The sequence below is a fragment of the Hemiscyllium ocellatum genome, chromosome 18 (assembly GCF_020745735.1).
Source record: "Hemiscyllium ocellatum isolate sHemOce1 chromosome 18, sHemOce1.pat.X.cur, whole genome shotgun sequence".
Classification (NCBI taxonomy): domain Eukaryota; kingdom Metazoa; phylum Chordata; class Chondrichthyes; order Orectolobiformes; family Hemiscylliidae; genus Hemiscyllium; species Hemiscyllium ocellatum.
In genome coordinates, this window is record NC_083418.1 from 37,996,953 (window position 1) to 38,016,488 (window position 19,536).

At 41.0% G+C, this 19,536-nt stretch overlaps 1 protein-coding gene across 1 annotated transcript in view; it reads left to right on the top strand.

Moving 5' to 3' along the window:
* LOC132824421 (ATP-sensitive inward rectifier potassium channel 11-like) overlaps positions 1-15,116 on the top strand; it is a 40,732-nt gene extending 25,616 nt beyond the window's left edge. Inside the window, exons 2-3 of the mRNA XM_060838878.1 lie at positions 10,988-11,164; positions 13,263-15,116. The gene's annotated coding sequence lies outside the window, so the exon portion shown is untranslated. The remainder of the gene's footprint in view (positions 1-10,987; positions 11,165-13,262) is intronic.
* The last annotated feature ends 4,420 nt before the right edge of the window (positions 15,117-19,536 follow it).

Below are 19,536 nucleotides of genomic sequence, written 5' to 3' on the forward strand. Positions count from 1 at the left end.
ATATCACATCGGGGCAGGCAATAAACAAAGAAATAACTACTGCCTGTCAAAATGGTATGGCAATTATCATGGAGGATTTTAATCCACGTGTCGATTGGTCCAAGCAACTCGATCAGGGTAGCCTTGAGGAGGAGTTCGTTGAGTGTTTCCATGACAGTTTTCTTGAACAGTATGTAATGGAATTAATGAGGGAGTGAGCTATCCTAGATCTGGTCCTGTGTAATGAGACAGGAATAATTAATGACCTCATAGTTAATGATCCTCTTGGCAGAAGCAATCACAGTATGATTGAATTTAGAATACAGGTGGAGAGTATGAAGATAAAATCCAATACCAGGGTCCTGTGATTAAACAAGGGAGACGACAATAGGATGAGGGAGGACTTGGCTAAAGTAGACTGGAAACAAATACTGTATGGTGGGATAGTTGACAAGTAATCAACTTTCAAAGCAAGTCTTCAAAGTGCTCAAAAAACATATATTCCAGTGAAAAGGAAGGAATGTAAGAATAGGGGTAATCTACTATGGGTATCGAAGGAAATAAGGGAGGCTACCAAACTGAAGGAGAAGGCATACAAAGTGACCAAAAACAGCATGAAACTAGAAGATTGAGAAAGCTTTAAAGTTCAACAGAAAGCCACAGAAAGAACTATAAAGAAAAGTAAGATTGAACATGAGAAAAAACTAGGACAAAATATACAGACAGCAAAAGTTCCTATAAATATCTAAAAGGAAAGAGTGGCTAAAGTAAACATTGGATCTTTAGAAGATGAGAAGGAGCATTTAGTCATTGGAGATGAGGAAATGGCCAAGGCTTTGAACAGGTATTTTGTGTCAGTCTTCACAGGACATGAATAACATGCCAATAATTGACAAAGAGACAAAGGTAGGTGAGGACCTGGAAACAATCATTATTACACAACAGGTAGTGTTTGGAAAGTTAACAGAGCAAAGGATAGACAAGTCTCCTGGCCCTGATGGTATGTATCTCAGGGTACTAAAAGAGATGGCAGAAGAAATAGCAAACGCACTTGTAGTAATTTTCAAAAATTTGCTGAACCCTGGGGCAGTTCCAGCACATTGGAAAACAGTAAATGTGATGCCACAGTTTAAAAAGGGTTGTAGACAAAAGATGGGGAATTATAGACCAGCTAGCTTAATTTCTGTAATGGGAAAGATGTTTGGGGTTATTACCAAGGAAGAAATAGTAAGGCATCTAACTAGAAATTGTCCCATTGGGCAGACACAGCATGGGTTCATGAAGGGCAGGTCATGCTTAACTAATCTTTTGGAATTCTATAAAGATATTACAAGCACGATGGATAACAGGAATCCAGTGGATGTAGTGTACCGAGATTTCCAAAAGGTCTTTGAGAAGGTGCCGCACAAGAGGCTGCTGCATCAGGTAAAGATGTATGGCATTATGGGTAATATATTAACATGAAGAGAGGATTCGTTGACGAACAGGAAGCAAAGATTGGAGATAAATGAGTGTTATTCTGGTTGGCAATCCATTTACTGGTGGTATGCTTCAGGAATTGGTGTAGAAATTATTCACAATTTACATAGTTGGTTTGGAGTTGGGGACAATGTGTAGTGTGTCAAAGTTCGCGGATGACACCAAAATGAGTGGCAAAGTAACTTGTGCAAAGGACTGTGAAACGTTTCAGAGGGACATAGATGCTTTAAGTGAGTGGGCAAAGGTCCGACAGGTGGAATATACTGTTAATAAATGTGAAGTCATCCATTTTGGTAGGAGTAACAGTAAAAGGACTGTTACTTGAATGGTAAAAAGTTGCAGCATGCTGCAATGCAGAGAGACCTGGGTGTCCTTGTGCATGAATCATATAAGGTTGGTTTGCAGGTACAACAGGTAATTAGGAAAGAAAATGGAATCTGTCCTTCATTCCTAAAGGGATTGAGTTTAAAAGCAGGAAGATTACGTTGCAGCTGTACAGGGTGCTGGTGAGGCTACACCTGGAGTACTGCATGCAGTTTTGGTCTCATCACTTGAGAAGGGATGCCCTGGCATGAGAGGGGTACAGAGGAGGTTCACTAGGTTTATTCCAGAATTGAGGGGTTTGACTTATGAGGAGAGACTAAGTAGACTGGGATTATATTCATTGGAATTCAGAAGAACAAGGGGGGGCCTTATAGAAACATATAAAATTACCAAGGGAATAGATAAGATAGACACAGTGAGGATGTTTCCACTGGCAGGTGAAACTAGAACAATAAGGCATAGCCTCAAAATTAGGGGAAGCAGATTTAGGCTGAATTGAGAAAGAATTTCTTCACCCAGAGGATTGTGAACCTGTAGAATTCCTGCCCAGGGAAGTAGTTGATACTATTTACAGTAAATGTTTTTAAAGCTAAGATAGATGTTTTTTGAACAATGAAGGAATGAAGGGTTATGATCAGAGGGTGGGTAAGTGGAGCTGAGGACACAAAAAGATATTATTGAATGGCAGAGCAGACTCAAAGGGCCAGATGGCCTACTCCTGCTCTTAGTTCTTATGTTCTTATTTCTCAAACCATAAAAAATATAAAAAAGGAAAGAGGCCTAAACCCTTGCTGGCAGAGCAGGGGGTCTGGCTAGACAACTGTATTTGTCAGCCCTTAAAGGGCGACCTGGAAAATTCCTAAAACACATGTTGATGGTGAAGAAGATGTCTCACCTACTTGATATGCAGCAGGGGCTGTATATCCACCTGAGGACAGTAGTGTCCTAACTGAAATGGACTCAATTGGGAAATAACCCCACCTCTTCTCCCTCCCACTAAGCTAACAGGTCAAGGTCCAGCACCCTTGGGACCACCATAAGGGAGGTCCAAGCGTAATTCAAATCAAATTGAAACCAGAGTCCAGTCAACCAGTGCGTGTCAACCAAAGGGTGGACACATCTGAGCATGACTAAGAGGAATCAGTTGAGGAGGAGGGGCTGAAGGTTTCCCCAGCTGAAACCCCAGCTTCCAAATCAGCAGGCAGCAGGATTTTAAATGTAGATGCCCACTTAATAACCATGACCAAAGGGTATTAGGAGGACGTGGCCAAAGCCCAGATTTCATCGCTGTATTTCATATTTATATTATACATTGATTTAACAAACCATATTCACTGTGTACTGAAAACATGTTGCTGTATGTTTTTTTGGTTGGCATCACGGGTCACATTAATTTTCAAGCATTAAAAGGTGTCACATTAGAAATTATTTTGGGTAGCGTTGATTTAGAAGAACAAGCACAGCAAGGGCATAAGAATACCATAACTTGCCAGTTTCCCTCTAAGCCACATGGGATACTGACTTGGAATTATATCACTATTCTTTCACTGTTGTTGCTGGGTCAAAAACCTGGAAGGCTCTTCCTAATAGCACTGTAAGTGTCCCTGTACTGGATGGACTGCAACTGAGTTACTTAGCACCACCTCTGCAAGGGCATATTACATATGTTGGCCTTGTCAAAATAAAAATAAACAAATCTAAACAAATGCAAACAGACTCAGACAGAACTAATAGATTCAAAAAGATGCTAGCAGACTAAAAATGGTCTCAAACACACTCTGACAGGTCCAATGAGGCTGTAAAAGAGCCAAGTATAATCTATGGAACCCTCATAGCCCCAAACTGAGTCTGTTGGGGCGGTGATGGCCTACTGGTATTAATACTATTGATCTAGAGACCCAGATAATGGTCTGAGGACTTGGATTCTAACCCTGCCATAGCAGATGGTGGAATTTGAATCCAATATAATCTGGAATTACAAATCTAAAATGACGTGTAAAGATGTGCAGGTTAGGTGGATAGGGCATGTTAAATTTCCCATAGTGTCCAGTGATGTGCAGGCTAGGTGGATAAGTCATGGGTAATGCAAGGTTACAGGGATATGGTAGGAGGGTGAGTCTGGGTGAGATGCTTTTCAGAGGGTCGATGTGGGCTTGATGGGGCAAATGACCTCCTTCCAAACTACAAGGATTCTATGATTCTATGAAACCATTACCAGTTGTTAGGGAAAAACCCATCTGGTTCAATAATGCCCTTTAGGGAAGGAAATTGCCATCCTTACCATGTCTGGCCTATGTGTGGCTCCAGATCCAGAGCAATATGTTTGACATAAAAACTGCCCTCTGAGCAATTAGGAGATTGAGAATCAATGCTAGTATAGCAACTAAAGGCATGTCCTACAAATGACTGTTAAAAATTGTGTCTGTTTGACCAATTAGGCATTGTTTCCATCTGTTTGGATCAATTGCAGTCAGAGAGTCATAGAGATGTACAGCATGGAAACAGACCCTTCAGTCCAACTTGTCCACGCTGACCAAATATCCCAACCTAATCTCGTCCCATTTGCCAGCACTTGGCCCATATCCCTCCAAACCCTTCCTATTCATATACCCATCCAGATGCCTCTTTAATGTTGCAATTGTATGAGCCTCCACCACTTCCTCTGGCAGCCCATTCCATACACGTACCACCCTCCTGCATGAAAAAGTTGCCCCTTAGATCCCTTTACAATTGTTCCCCTCTTACTTTAAACCAATACCCCCTCTAGTTTTAGACTGCCCATCCTGGGAAAAGACCTTGTCTATCTATGCTATCCATTCTCCTCATGATTTTATAAACTTCTGTAAGGTCACCTCTCAGCCTCCAATGCTCCAGGGAAAATAGCTTAGCTTCTCCCTATAGTTTAAACCCTCCAGCCCTGGCAACATCCTTGCAAATCTTTTCACAAACCTTTCAAGTTTCACAACATCCTTCCTATAGCAGGGAGACCAGAATTGCAAGATTGTGGAAATCTGGACATAATGTACTGCTAATTATTTAATGTCCAATTTCAGATCTTGTTAGACACACAGGAAAATCCAGGTCATGTGGATTGGATATTAAGCAGGGGCTTAGATAAAAGTTACAGCACAGAACATGATTGTTCCGCAAATAAGTGTTAATACTCTCTTGAAGTTCAACTAGCTTCCTGCTACCAACCTCCCCCCTCTCCCCATCGCCCTAGCCTCTTCTTTCTTTGCAGATAATAATCTGATTTCCTGTTACATGCTTCAAATCGACCCGCTTCCATCACAGCCACAGGCTGTGCAATCGTGATACCTGTCACTTGCTACATAAGTTTTCCTTCACTCTTATATCAATTTCCTGAAATCCATGAGTTTTGTTGTTAGATTCCCCCGCCAATGGGAACAAATTCAGTCCAAATCCCTTCTGATTTTGTACAGCCTCGAGAAATCTCCTCGCAGCAACCTCCTCCCTGAGTGAAGCAGAGTCACCCTGCCCAATTTTTCTTTGTAGGCGAAAGTGAGGACTGCAGATTCTAGAGCTCAGAGTCGAGTGCGTGTTGCTGGAAAAGCGCAGCAGGTCAGGCAGCATCCGAGGAGCAGGAGAATGGACGTTTCGGGCAAAAGCCCTTCATCAGGGCTATCTACCTTTGTGCAGATCCGCACAACCATTTTTGTGAATCTTTTCTGACAGATGAGCGTTTTTAAAAAGCCCCTAAAGCAGTGTGCCTCAACTGCAGCCTTCCACCAGAAACGTCACTGGGTGGAAGCCACATTTTTGGCGGAAAGTAGCTGCTGTAAATATCACCGCTCTGTCACCATTGGGACTGCACGCTGCTGGTTTCTTACTAGCTGTCCCTGATGCTAACATGCACATGCTGAAGAGCAGAAGTGAGAACACTTTGTTTAATTTCCTTCCTGTTGTGTGAGCTGACTCTCTCGCCTCATTTGCATTTCTGGAGTGTTGAGGTTTAGCAACAGATTCTGTTTCCCCGTGGCCGCCTGCTCAGTCCCAGGCTTGATGGCCAGGGTCATTGTCAAATTGTAGCCGCCACTGGGGCCATCGCTTGGGGCTTTCCAATAGCTGCTTGAAAACCTTAGAGGGAAAGTCCGGGACTTCCATCTGACCTTGTAGTGTTTCCCTTTGTAAGCCAGCGTTAATAGTCTCTCGCTCAGCATTCAGAATGGTTTCACTCAGGCCAGGCTCAGTGCCATTCAGTTGACAGGAACGTTAATATTCAGCCGCTAACCTTCAGGATCCACATTGCCTGCTAACAGTGACCCCGGCAGATTGGACACTCGGAATTAGACCAATGGGGATACGGGAAAGGGAGCTGAGGTGCAGATTGCTGCAGAACACCACTGTGATAATCGGCTCTGTCGCTTTGATTTATTCGGTTTGTAGCCCGAGCTGGTATCAGAATAAGGGGCTGTGGTATATGCTGGATGATACGAATTCATCTACCTCTGAACGGACTGAATTTCACCACCCGCTTAGCCGAGGTAAGCGCTTCCAGCGTTGGCGTCTAATATAACGATGGTATCTTTAAACTAAGGAGCATGTGGTATCACAGGTTCGTGAAGAACTGAAAGGAAAACCAATTGGCTCATTCGATCCAGCCTTTCTCTCCAACAGCTCACCCGCTCCCCTCCTTCCCCAACTTTCTCATCTTCCTGTGTTCTCTTGGTAGGATCAGATCAATCCAACTCCTTGCATCATAAAATCATAGAGCTGTACAGCATGGAAGGGAATCGGTTCAGCTCAGTTGGCTAGCTTGTTGGTCTACAGGCAGTGTGATGCCAACAGCATGGGTTCAATTCCCATCACCGGTCTCAGGTTACCATGAAGGACTCTCCTTCTCAACATCTCCCCTTGCCAGAGGTCAGGTGGCCCTCAGGTTAGATCACTGCCAGTCACCTCTCTAATGAGAGAGCAGCCCTTATGGTCTGGTAAGACTGTGGCATCACAATGACCCTTGTGGTTCAGACTGACCAGAAATGGTGCATTAATCTAGTCCTATTTGGCCCATATCTATCTAAACCCTTCCTATTTGTTTCCTCTCACACAGATGCCTTTTAAATCATGCACCAGCCTCAAACACGGCCTCTGGCAGCTCATTGCATACACTCAGCATGTGCCAACTCCAGAAGAAGACAAAACTGTAAAACCAGAAAGATTGGAATGTTATCTAGAATGAAAAAATAGCCAACTTATTATCTAAATTGAGTGAAATTTCAAAATGTTTGGGTGTAGAAGGGTCTAGGTTTCCTTGTGAATAAATCACAGAAAACTAGTATGAAGCTACAATAGGTAATAAGGAAGGCAATGGAATTACAGCATTTACTGCTAAAGGACTGAAATATAGAAATGGGTAAATATTTCAACTAGCACACCTGCAGTATTGCATAGTTTTGGTCAGCTTACTTGAAGAGGAATGTAGTTGTACTGGGGCCATTTAGAGTAGGTTCATTAGCTTGATTCCGGAGATGAGGGGTTTGACTTGTGAAAGAGCTTGAGCAGTTTAGGCCGATATGCCAGACTTTGGAAGAATGAGAGGAAATCTAACTGAGGTATATAAGAAACTAAAGAGGATTGACAAATTAGACTTGAATGAATGTTTCCTTTTGTGGGTCAATCCAGAATGAGAGATCATTTAGGATAAGGGATGGCAGATTTAAAACAGAGGTGAGGAGGAACTTTTTCTCTCAAAGATTTGTGAATTTTTTTAACTCACTACCCCAGAGTGTAATGGATGCTGGGACACTAAATAAACTTAAGGAGAAGATAAATGGATATTTAGTTAGTAATGGGTTAAAGGATTATGGAAAGTGAACAGGAAAGTGAAGTTGAGACTGGGGTGAGATCAGCCATGAGCATATTAAATAGAGCAACTGGCTCAAGGGGTTGAATTGCCTATTCCTGCTTTCAGTTCCGATATTTAAATTTACCAACCAGTATGTGATATTCAGTATTGGAGAGGAATTTGCAAGTGGTGGTATTCCCATTAGCTGCTTCCCTTGTCCTTCTGGATGATAGTGGTCATAGGTTTGGCAGGTGCTAACTGAGGAGCCTAAGTGAATTTCTGCAGTTGCTAAACTTCAGTGGTGGAGGGAATGAATATTGAGGGTGGTTGATATGGCACCAATCAAACAAACTGCTTTATCTTGAATGGTGTCAAATTTCTTGAGTGTTTTTGGAGCTACATTAATCTGGACAAGTGGAGTATATTCCATCACATGCCTGATTTGTTCCTTGAGAAATCAGGAGGTGAGTTACCCACTGTTGCAAACCCCAGAGTGTTGGTAGTGGGATATCCAGCAATTGTAATGTCATTGAATGTCATGGGGTCAGTAGTTAGATTCTGTCTTCTTTGAGATGGTCATTGCTTGGCATTTATGTGACATGATTGTTACTTGCATCGTGTCATCCCAAGCCTGAGTAACGTCCATGTCTTGTCGCATTTGGCAATGGATTGTTTTAGTATCTGAAGATCCATAAATGGTGCTGAATATCATGCAAATATCAAGGTACATCCCCTCTTTTCATGGAGGCAGCTGATTAATGAAGCAGCTGATGAATACTTGGTTCTAGGTCATTTTAGAACCCAAGCTCTTAAAAAAAATAATATATTGTGAACATTTCTTACAATCTCTCTCTTTCTGTAAGCTTTTAATTGTTTCTCCTAATTTTTCCGAATAAGGTTCAGTGTCCACTTTTGTTGATGACTTTCCCTTGTAACACACTGGTACATATTACAATATTACAGTAGTTATAGTGTTGTTGTACAGCTCAGCATCTTTTGTTTCTCATTTTAAGTATAAATTCACAATGTTTTTGAAGGTTTCTATCCAATCTGATTCCACCACTCTTTCAGCAGGGCAGTCCAGTTCAGAACAATGCACTGATGAAAATAAATTCACCTTATATCCTCTCTCAATTTTTTGCCAATTATCTGTGTTCTTTGTTTATTGGCCTTTCTGCATATGGAAACAGTTTGTACTTATTTACACTATTGAAACCTCTTAGTTTTGAGTGAGTCAATGTTACACCATTGTCAACTTGACAAGACAATGATGTCAAACTATTATGATTGTTCAATATATAATGCACCTCATCCAATCCATTTATGCAAATTTGTTTTAGTCTATATCTTTACTAATGTCATAAGATTGCTATGCAATCATCTAGCAGTAACATTGCAGCAAAACTGAATCTTGAATAATGCGTTCAAACTCAGGTGCAAACAATAACCTATATATAGGAGGATCAATGAACACAGGGAATGGGAACAAACATTCAATCTAAAAAAAATTAGCTCCACCATAATCAATCATTTACATTTTGGTTGTATTCCCTCTTTGCAAAGCTATGTCTCATAAGAGTTCACTATGCAGTTTACTTGTAAATAGCAGACAAATAAGACAGGAGGCAAAAGATAAAAACAGGGAAACATAGAGCCTTTCAAGGTGACTAAGTTTTAGAAACAGGAAAAGTGAGTCACAAACCAGAGCAATTCAGGGAGAGAGATCCTGAGAACAAAGGCATTGTGACTTGTGCAACAGAGCCACTACTGCCAGAGGATGTGGAGAGTGCTTGTAATCTCAATTGCCAGAGTAGAATATAGTCAGTTCTTGAAGTATCTTGAAAGGATGAACTTGGATCTTTTGTTGAATTCCAGGGAACATGTAGTTTAGCAATAAATAATGGGAATATAATGGGAATGCTGAACTTTGTAGATCAGGGTACGGGTTATATATCCTAAAAGTGAGTGGACAAGATATTGTTTTTAGTTCTGACTGCAGTCTCAGCAAAGCCAAATCCAAAATGGAGCCTCCCAAAACAAACACAATGTGCTTTACATCCATTGGATTACTTTGCACAAGTGAACATGGGTATATTCCCGAAAACAAAACTGCAGATTCTGGAGATCAAAAACAAAAGCAGAAACTCAATAGGTCTGGCACCCTTTGTGGAGAGACAATTAATGCTTCGCGTCCAGTGACCCGTTTTCAGAACTAAATTCCAAATGGATCATTCCACACACAAATGTGAAAAGAGCAACCTGTTACACTACTCGTGATTAGTGTCTAAGATTCACAGGAGTTTTTAGTCTACCCGGATCACCCGATGGTACCGTCTGAATGATAACTCCTATCTGTTGAAAAACCCTTCTTCACAATTGCTGGGCCTGGCTACCTCACTGGGAACTTTGTCAGAAAACAATTACCATTGTCACAATCCCCTACACTAGCAGATTAAACAACGACTAACGTTTTTCGCGTGTCAAAATTTGCATTTGTTGAGTTCTGTTATTTCTTTAGCTCAGTGTCAGTCAGCCAGGTCTTCTTTGATTTGGTATTTTCAAAATTTGTTTCCAAATATGAGGTTTTCCACTGATACTAGCAATATAATCGGAAAGATATTTAATTCAAAGACTTTAACTTTCAACCAGAGGAAGAAAGCTACACACAGTGCTCAGAGCAGTAAGCAGAACTTCTCTTTGATATAAATCAGATCTCATATCACTAATTTCCTGTTTTAGTTCACAAACTCAGTTTCTACTCTCTCCCCCAATGCTATTAAGGAAGATACAAAATTTGTTGAGCTTTCTGTTCCTATTCCGATCAATGATTTCTAAAGCAAGTTTAATACAGCACAATCTAGAAATATAAGACAGGCACTTAAAATGAATAAAGTCATAACGTAGGATTTTTTTTCGATTGCATATTTTCAGTATGGTAATGCCCAATTCCGAACAAGTTTCTCTCTGCATTCAAATTTTACACCAGCATTTCCCTCTACACTTGCTGATAGACATTCTATTTCGGACATAAGATGGCGCACTAAGTGTGACTCGTTAACTTTCCACTGTACTCACGTGATTACATGACAAGAAACCTGATGCTAATTCTAATTCACTTGGCTTGCTGATCGGATGTGTTGGCGGAGATGTTAGGCTTTAAGGTGCTTTTCCACTGCTGCAGGAAATGCTGTTGACAAAAATCCTGAAATGTTTGCAATTTTCCTTTCGCATCCAATTAATTTTACTTAACAAAGCATGATGGTAGTTGTCCGGAAATGACGGCTTTGTTTATGAATTGAAAATGTTTCGTACAGCAAGTAGTATGGAATTTTTAATCTGAGAACAGTGTTCAGGTGTTGTTTGTGCTTTTTGTTTAGTTACTGTTGTTTTTCTTTCCAGCAGTGGAGGCAGAACGTGTGTTTGGGGTGATTGCAACTATGATGGCAATCACAGCCATCTGTATCGCATTGCTGCTCATCTGTTGCTGGAACCCAGATACCTACATTGAATCCAGAATGAATCCTGGGCGGATACTTCATCCCGGAAAATTGCTGATTGTAATTCTGGTGCCAACTGGTAAGTAGTCACTGGAGCTCTTCAAATGGTTCAGCTAGTTAAAGATACTGAGTAACACAGTCAGACAGACCACATAAATCTCACATTTAATCCCCACATCTGTGCAGTTATCAAAAAGAATGGCAGTAAGGGTGTTACAACTGGCTGTAATGGCCCTCTTCTTAGGGAGGAAGAATTAGTTTAAGTTTCTCATCAGTGATCACTATTTTAGCTCAAGATGAACATATGGACATTAGATTTGTTAACGTAAACTAAAGGTGTTGTGGTTCTGTTCGCCGAGCTGGAAGTTTTTGTTGCAAACGTTTCGCCCCCTGGCTAGGCGACATCATCAGTGCTCTGGAGCCTCCTGCGAAGCGCTTCTTTGATGTTTCTTCCGGTATTTATAGTGGTCTGTCCTTGCCGCTTCCGGGTGTCAGTTTCAGCTGTCCGCTGTAGTGGTTGGTATATTGGGTCCAGGTCGATGTGTTTGTTGATGGAGTTTGTGGATGAGTGCCATGCCTCTAGGAATTCCCTGGCTGTTCTCTGTCTGGCTTGCCCTATGATAGTAGTGTTTTCCCAGTCGAATTCATGTTGCTTGTTGTCTGAGTGTGTGGCTACTAGGCCACACACATCAACTAGCCACGAAACGACACGACCGGCTATCCCTAGTAGCCACACACTCAGACAACAAGCAACATGAATTCGACTGGGAAAACACTACTATCATAGGGCAAGCCAGACAGAGAACAGCCAGGGAATTCCTAGAGGCATGGCACTCACCCACAAACTCCATCAACAAACACATCGACCTGGACCCAATATACCAACCACTACAGCGGACAGCTAAAACTGACACCCGGAAGCGGCAAGGACAGACCACTATAAATACCGGAAGAAACATCAAAGAAGCGCTTCGCAGGAGGCTCCAGAGCACTGATGATGTCGCCTAGCCAGGGGACGAAACGTTTGCAACAAAAACTTCTAGCTCGGCGAACAGAACCACAACAACGAGCACCCGAGCTACAAATCTTCGCACAAACCTTGTAAACTAAAGGTGCAACTTGGGGCTTTCCTATTGTGTACAGTTATCTACTGAAGCATAACACATTAGTTTTGATAGGTGTATGAACAAAGTCTGCTTTTTACATAAATTGAGCAATCAATACATTTTTGACCAATTCACTATCACTGATAAACGTATGTAGTGACAAATCAAATTTACTACAAAGTAACATATTGAGATTTATTTCATGTTTTCTTTAAACTGGTCAATCATTGTGTGGATATTGTGTGGTGCTAGAAAAAGCAAAGAAGGTCAGGCAGCATCTGAGGAGTAGGAGAGTCGACATTTTGAGCAGGACCCTTCATCACGATATTATTTTCCTTGTTACTGTAGAGTTAAAGAATATTAATTAATATAATTGAGAAAGCTCTCTTATATATATTTATGGAATACAAACATCACTTCCAAGGCCAGCTAATGTTACTAGACAGGAGGTCAAGAAGCTTCGTGAATGACTGAATTTAACAGAGGAAAGAACCCCCACTGTGCTTTTAAGAAGGGATGGCCAAGATTTTGGCCCAACAACAATGAAGGAATGGCATATAGTTCCACATTATGATTATAAAAGTCTTGAGGATCTGCTGGTGATCCCAAGCATCCAATACCCTTGCTTTTCTAGTATTAGAGATTGCAAGTTTGGAAGATGCTATAATTGGAATCTTGATGAGTTGCTACAGTGTAACTTGTGGATGAGGACCATTGCTGTGGCTGCGTCAGGGCTGGAGAAAGTGAATGTGTGGGGTGAAGGCAATAGATAATAATGATTGTGTCAAATTTATCCTAATACTCAAAAGATTTTTTTCAATATTAAAAGTTAGTTTGAAAAATAATCAAAAGATTTACTGACAGAATTGAATTAGTTTGTTTTTACCTCAACTATCACTCAAAGGTGCCTGAAAATACATTGATTTAGGCTGAAAAATTTCATTAGGAAATTATATTTAACAGGTCTTTTCAGTTCTCATCTGTCAGTAACACTTCATATCAAAAGTAACCACATGAATTACCAACCTGACTTTTGCAGGAAAATTGAAGTTTCAATGTTTTTATTTCCAGCTCTACTATATTTCATTGCATGGTCTTTGTTCACCAACCGTCACATGGAACAAATGAAGAATGATATCACACAATTTGGCTCTGCGTACTGGATGGGAATGTGTGCTTGGTTCACACTTCTAGTTATTTTACCAATTATTTATTTGATAGAGCAGTGCTCACATCAAGAACCTGATATATCAATATGAACAGGAACTCAACATTTTAGGAGTGTGTTTCAATATGAGAATCATGTGAACCTGTATAAAGTCATTCCAACTTCTTACAACCACCAGACTGGGAATATCAAGATTATCTTCACGGAAAGTTCAGTCGGGAGATTGAATTTGAAACACAGTCTCCTTTAGGAACTGCAGAAGTAATACCTGGACAGGATTTTGAAAATTATTCTTGAGGACTCTTTTTGAGAGCTACTTATTGACTTTGGGGGGGGCGATTTCTTTTGATTTTCAGGGTATACATTTTTCATTCTCACTTGCTCATTGATTTAGTGATTATGTTCATCACAACATTCCATCCTATATTTGTGTTGACATATAGAGTATTTGGACTCAGATGCAGAATTAAAAGCTTTTAGCAATATCTTCAATAGTTATCAATCCTCCATTAAATTTAAAGCCACAACACACAAAGATTGCAGTGAATCCTTGTGTAGTATTTAAATTGGCCTGTTAATTTTAAGAATAACTGCCACAGACTTCTACACAGGAAAAAGAAATCCTAAGTGCACTTTCCACATTGGCACAGTCATAATTTAAGTACTTCCATTATGTGTTCACAAAACTGGAACATTTTAACTAGTTATTATCCTTTTTAATATCCATGAAAGTAGGCTGTATATTTCCTCTATAATAGCTTCTGAACTATGCAGCATTAAGATAGAGATTCCACATTTACAAGTAATTCATTAACTCAGTGATTTCAAGTTTACTTAGCTTCTAGTTAGCCGAGTGTTCCTGTTATGCTTGAAACAGTTGTTGCTTCATAAAAGTCTCTCTCTCTCTCTCTCTCTCTCCCTCCTCAACTCCTTCTCTGTCTTGTGTCCTCTATGTCTCCTGGTCAGTCCCTCTTGCTGACATCATCTCCCTCTGTCACTCCCCTTACACTCTCCCTCTCTCTCTCACCACTCCATCTTGCAGCATCTGTTTCACCTGCCCCATAGTTCCCTCCCAGCAGCTTCCTCTCTCAAATTCTTGCAGCTTCTGACTCTCTTACCCCAAACCCTTCTTGCAACCTTCTCAACTCATCCACCCCATTCCTATCCCAATGACTCCCCTGTCTCCATCTATCTCTCTTGCACTTTACTAGTCTTTCCCCATTCCCCCAGCAGTTGCTGCCCTGCGCTTCCTTCTAGCTGTGGTAAATGGTAGCCTTGCCCATTCATTCCCATACCCCTACTCTTGACCCCAAGACCTCAGTTCTCAGTGGAGCCCATGGTTCCCTCACTGCCAGCACTTCATTGCCTCACACTCAATGCTCCTCCAACCACATGTTGTTTCATTTCCAGATTGTTGCCGATGGACTCACTAATGAGCCAACCAGCAAGGGAGAACCAGCCATTGATTGGAAAAGCAATTTCTAACCACTTAATTCCATTCAATTTGCAGAGACCACTTTTCTTGGATTGGTTAGCCATGTAGGTGAATTCTCTCAGTTGATTTCAGGGATATTGAGAGCAGATGCCATGACCACACACACACACACACACACACACACACACACAAAGAGGAAATGTGATTGTAGTGACGATGTTTCACATGTGTAAATTTTGACAGACATGTTCAACTGACAGTTGTAATTTGTATTTAAACAATAAAGTGCAATGGTTTTCACATGCTATTGTAAGAAATAAGAACCCTCAATAAATATTATTTTTCTGTATAGTAAAAAAAACCCATAAATTAGCTGCACTGTATCTTTCTTCTTCTCCTTCAGAAAAATGAAAGTGATCTTAAGCAATCAAAGACCAATTCAAGGTAGAGAGATTGTACATCACACCTTTCCTGAGCTTATGGTGAGGAATCTTCTGCAATCCTGCATACCCCCTTACATAGGTAAATATTAGAAGTGGCCAGGAATCGGATGACGGACAAGGAAGGAAGCGACCATCCTGGGTACTTCCTGCATTCATTGGTTTGACAAGTTCAAGCAAGTGATTGACCCTTTCAGCCCTACCCAGTGCTCAGAGACAGGAGGCATTCCTCATCAGTTGGCCTCTTCAGCTCCTTCTTCAGATGACAGGTGGATCAGGAATGATGGAGGAAGATCACAAGAAATGTTTTCTACCACTTTGGCTAGTGAATGCATCATATTTTACTTAATTTTGAGTAGCAATAATTTAACTACTTTAAAATTATTTATAAATAGTTCACCTAGCCTGCCTTCAATAAATATTTGGAATCCAAGGGCTGAAATATGTGGTTCCCCCACTAGTTACATCTTGCCAACCAGAAAAAAGACCCATTTGTCCCAAGTTTCTGCTTTCTGTTGATTAACCAAGCTAATACATCACCTCCATGGACGAGCCTCAACCGCAAGGTACCTGCTCTGACTTTTGTCACGTCATGCCCCAAGCACACATATCCACCTGCCAATCTAGGTCCACTAAATTTCTGGGATGGTCATCATGAAACCTTGTTCTTTTTCCCCCCTCAAAACATTGTCCTTAGGATCACTTTTGTAAAAAGATTCAAGTCTATTAAAGTCCAGTTAAACATCTTTGAAAAGCCAATGCCTTATTTTCAGGTATGTAAGAAAATTACAGATATGTATGTGCTGCCAGTACATTACAAAGAACGATCTTCCAACTATCCCTGAATAAGAACAGAGGCATGAATTAAGGTGAAAGAATGAGCATGTGGAAAGAGTGTGTGCACGCAAATTAATTTGACTATCACTCCCCTGGGATATCTAACATTTGATGAATAGCTGACCATTGAGAATCACATGCAAAACAAAATGAAGCATGACACAATGAACAGAAAAAGTACAGTTATTTCAGACCTGTTTAGACATGCTGTGACACCTCCAGGACAGTTGGCACTTGAACCAGATCCTTTGAATCAAAGATACACTACCACTGTCCCACAACTTGTATATGTACCAGACAGGGAGAAGCATCAGTGAAAAATAGAACTATCAAACAACATTCAGACAGACATATGTCTACTCCCTGGTGGAGCACATATGTGAAGATCACTGTAAATAAGCATCACTATGGATGAATAATCCTCATCCTAACACTTGTGAGCTAAGGCTACTTGAGAGACCTATTATGTGCAATGAAAAAATATGCTCACAGCCATTCAGATGACAACACAAACATTTACAGTAATTTCTTCACCCACTTGAAGGAGAGTGAGGGACACAATGTTGTCTTTGGTAACTTTAACAACTTAGTGTCAAAATAGCATTGTAGAATCCTTGAAATCTTCTTTGAAAATAATTAGTTTCATCTTTATACTATTCCTTTTTGGCCATAGGCATTTCTGGAATACTTATACATACTGTGTCAGTTTCCATATACTGCATTTGAGTGATTACTAAAAATCATGCATTGCTGATGTTACGAGACAATAATTAAATGCACTGTTGGCCCCAATAATTCAGGTCTTTATGTACAGGCAATAAAGTTACTACATTTGCAAATCTTCCAAGCTTTCAGACACTACTCTGTTTTCCTTTTAAAACTTCACCAATTTACATCCCCATCCTCCAGAAGACACTGAGACAGTATTGTTATTGATTTATGAAGCTTGACAGCAAGCATAGCATAATGTTCCATACTGGGTCATCAGAGCTGAAGGTGTCTTAATTTCCTGCACACATATGAACCTACAGTGGAAGGAGTCACTGGACAGTGGAAGCCCCAGTTAATTTTCCCTTAAAACACAGGAACAGGAAATCAAACTGCAGGACCTTCAATGGTCTTTTCTGTGATTAATTAAAATGCTAAATAGGATTCAGCACAGAAAGAAATTTAAAATACACAGCCTTTTGAAATTATCAATGAATTAGGAGGGAGACTAATGAGAAACAATGCAACAATTTACATTTTTCATGCCAGTAATAGACAAATTGTGCTATATACATTTTAATGCGGATAAGTATATAAACTATTTGGTATGTGAAATAGGAACCAGAATTGGATATATTGCTTTAAATAAAGGCGGTACATTTTACCAATCATAAAAGAGATATTCAGCTGAATTATGTCAGGTCCTGAAGGTCATGGGCAATGTCAAGCTAGTCAAGAAAACACGATGAGAATGGAAAATGAAATTCTTAACACGGAGAAAAAAATCCAATTTCATGCATAAAGTTTCAATGACTTGATAAGAATCTAGCGAGTGAGTGGCCTCAGGTTCACTGGCACAAGGTAAGATCTCAATATTACCAAATCTCAACTCATTTATATAGTTTGCAATTTTCCACAGCAGCAGAGAGAAAGTGGACAGTGACAAGTCCCAATACAAAAGTCAGAGTGGGTACCTGGTGGTTGCAACTCATTCATGGAGGTTGGCACCATGGCACATCACTACCTCACTTATAATACACTAACCCACATCAATACTGCACCTTGGAGCTCACTGGCAATTTTTATTGCAAAGCTGCTCAGGTTGCTTTACACACTCATCTCATGCACCCTAACAGAGTGCATCTCAGGGCTCTTAGGCTTGCTTAGTGTTCACTCAATTTGTCTTTGCTTGGATGCTTACAGTATCTCTGCCTTGCTTTGTCTTTTTGCACATTGCTGCCTTGTTCAGAAATTACAAGCTTCTTTGGTCTAGCTTACCTTTTAGTGCAAAGACAAAGCCAAGCAACTGGTCATGTTTACTAATAATAGTCAATGAGAGGGGCAGACTTGTTGGTGAATGGTATCATGTTATGTTATTGCCATACCTGATTCCTTCAAATGACTATCTCTTAAAGTCTAAGAGGAGTAGTCCTCAGTCAAGTGAAAGGGCATGCCAGAAATCAATGGGTCCCCATAATTGTCAGTAAAGGACATTGCCTGATATCTGTCCAGCAGCCTGGATGTGGTCAGTCAGGAGTGACCAGGGTCAGGGATTCCATTTTATTACAATCCAGGGAGTGTCCATTGGTCAGTTCTGTAGGTCCAATGGATCCAATCTGCAGAATAGCAGTTAGTCAAATCAGGGAAGTGTACAGATATCAGTCTGGTCAGTCATTCCAGGTCAGTCAGGGGAATGGGCCATACTCCATCTTCAAATCTGATCACAGAAAGTCAAGGAGGGCTATCAGGTGCCACTGATCTGTTGGAGAAGTTAGAGAAGGGGTTATCTTCATTTTGGTCACTGCATCATAAAGACACAGAGAAATGGAGGAGGAATAGATACAACAGCAAATTCAGGACCAGTAGCAACTTCCAGCAGCTGCAGAACAGCCTCCACAAAAAGAATTCACAGGACGGGTGCCCTCAAGTTGAGGTGGTGGTACAGGAACCCTAGAGTCTATTGTCCCTGATGCATTTTTTTTCAGATGAGCAAGACACATTGCCACTTCCAAATGAGGATGTCCCAGGTCTATGGTATCTGCTGGAGCAGGACTAGTGACCAGAAGGGGTGGCATGGTCATCTTCTCCCAGTGGCCATTAAGATAACATTAACACCAGCTTTTAAACAACTGGCTGCTTCCAAAGAACCACTAGGGGCCTGTGTAGGATCTTTCTATCCTCAACCTACAAATACATTAAAGCTGCTACCAATGTAACTTCCATCCAGGTCTCCAAACAGTTCTTCCAGGTGAGACAGAGGTTCACCTATCTCTCTTCCTACTTAGTTTACTGCATCAAGTGTTCCCAATGTGCTCTTCTCTACATTGGGAGACCAAACATAAACTTAGGGAACAATTCACTGAGTATTGCAGTCGGGTCTGCAGAGGCCGACTTAACCTCCCAGTCACCGCCCGTTTCAGTCACCCCCAACCACTCTCTTTCCAACATGACCATCTTTGGCCTCCTTCATTGCCAAGGCAAAAGTGAGGACTGCAGATGTTGGAGATTAGAGTCGAGAGTGTGCTACTGGAAAAGCACAGCAGGTCAGGTAGCATCTGAGGAACAGGAAAATCAACATTTCAGGCAAAAGTCCTTAATCAGGCATCCTTTCTCTTTGGATGCAGCCTGACTGGCAGTGCTTTTCCAGCACACACTCTTGACTCCCGCATGGCTAAGAAAAAGTACAGCTCCTATTGGAGGCAGAACTTCCACCTGGGCATTTTCCAGCCCGGAGGATTCAACACTGAGTTCTCCAAT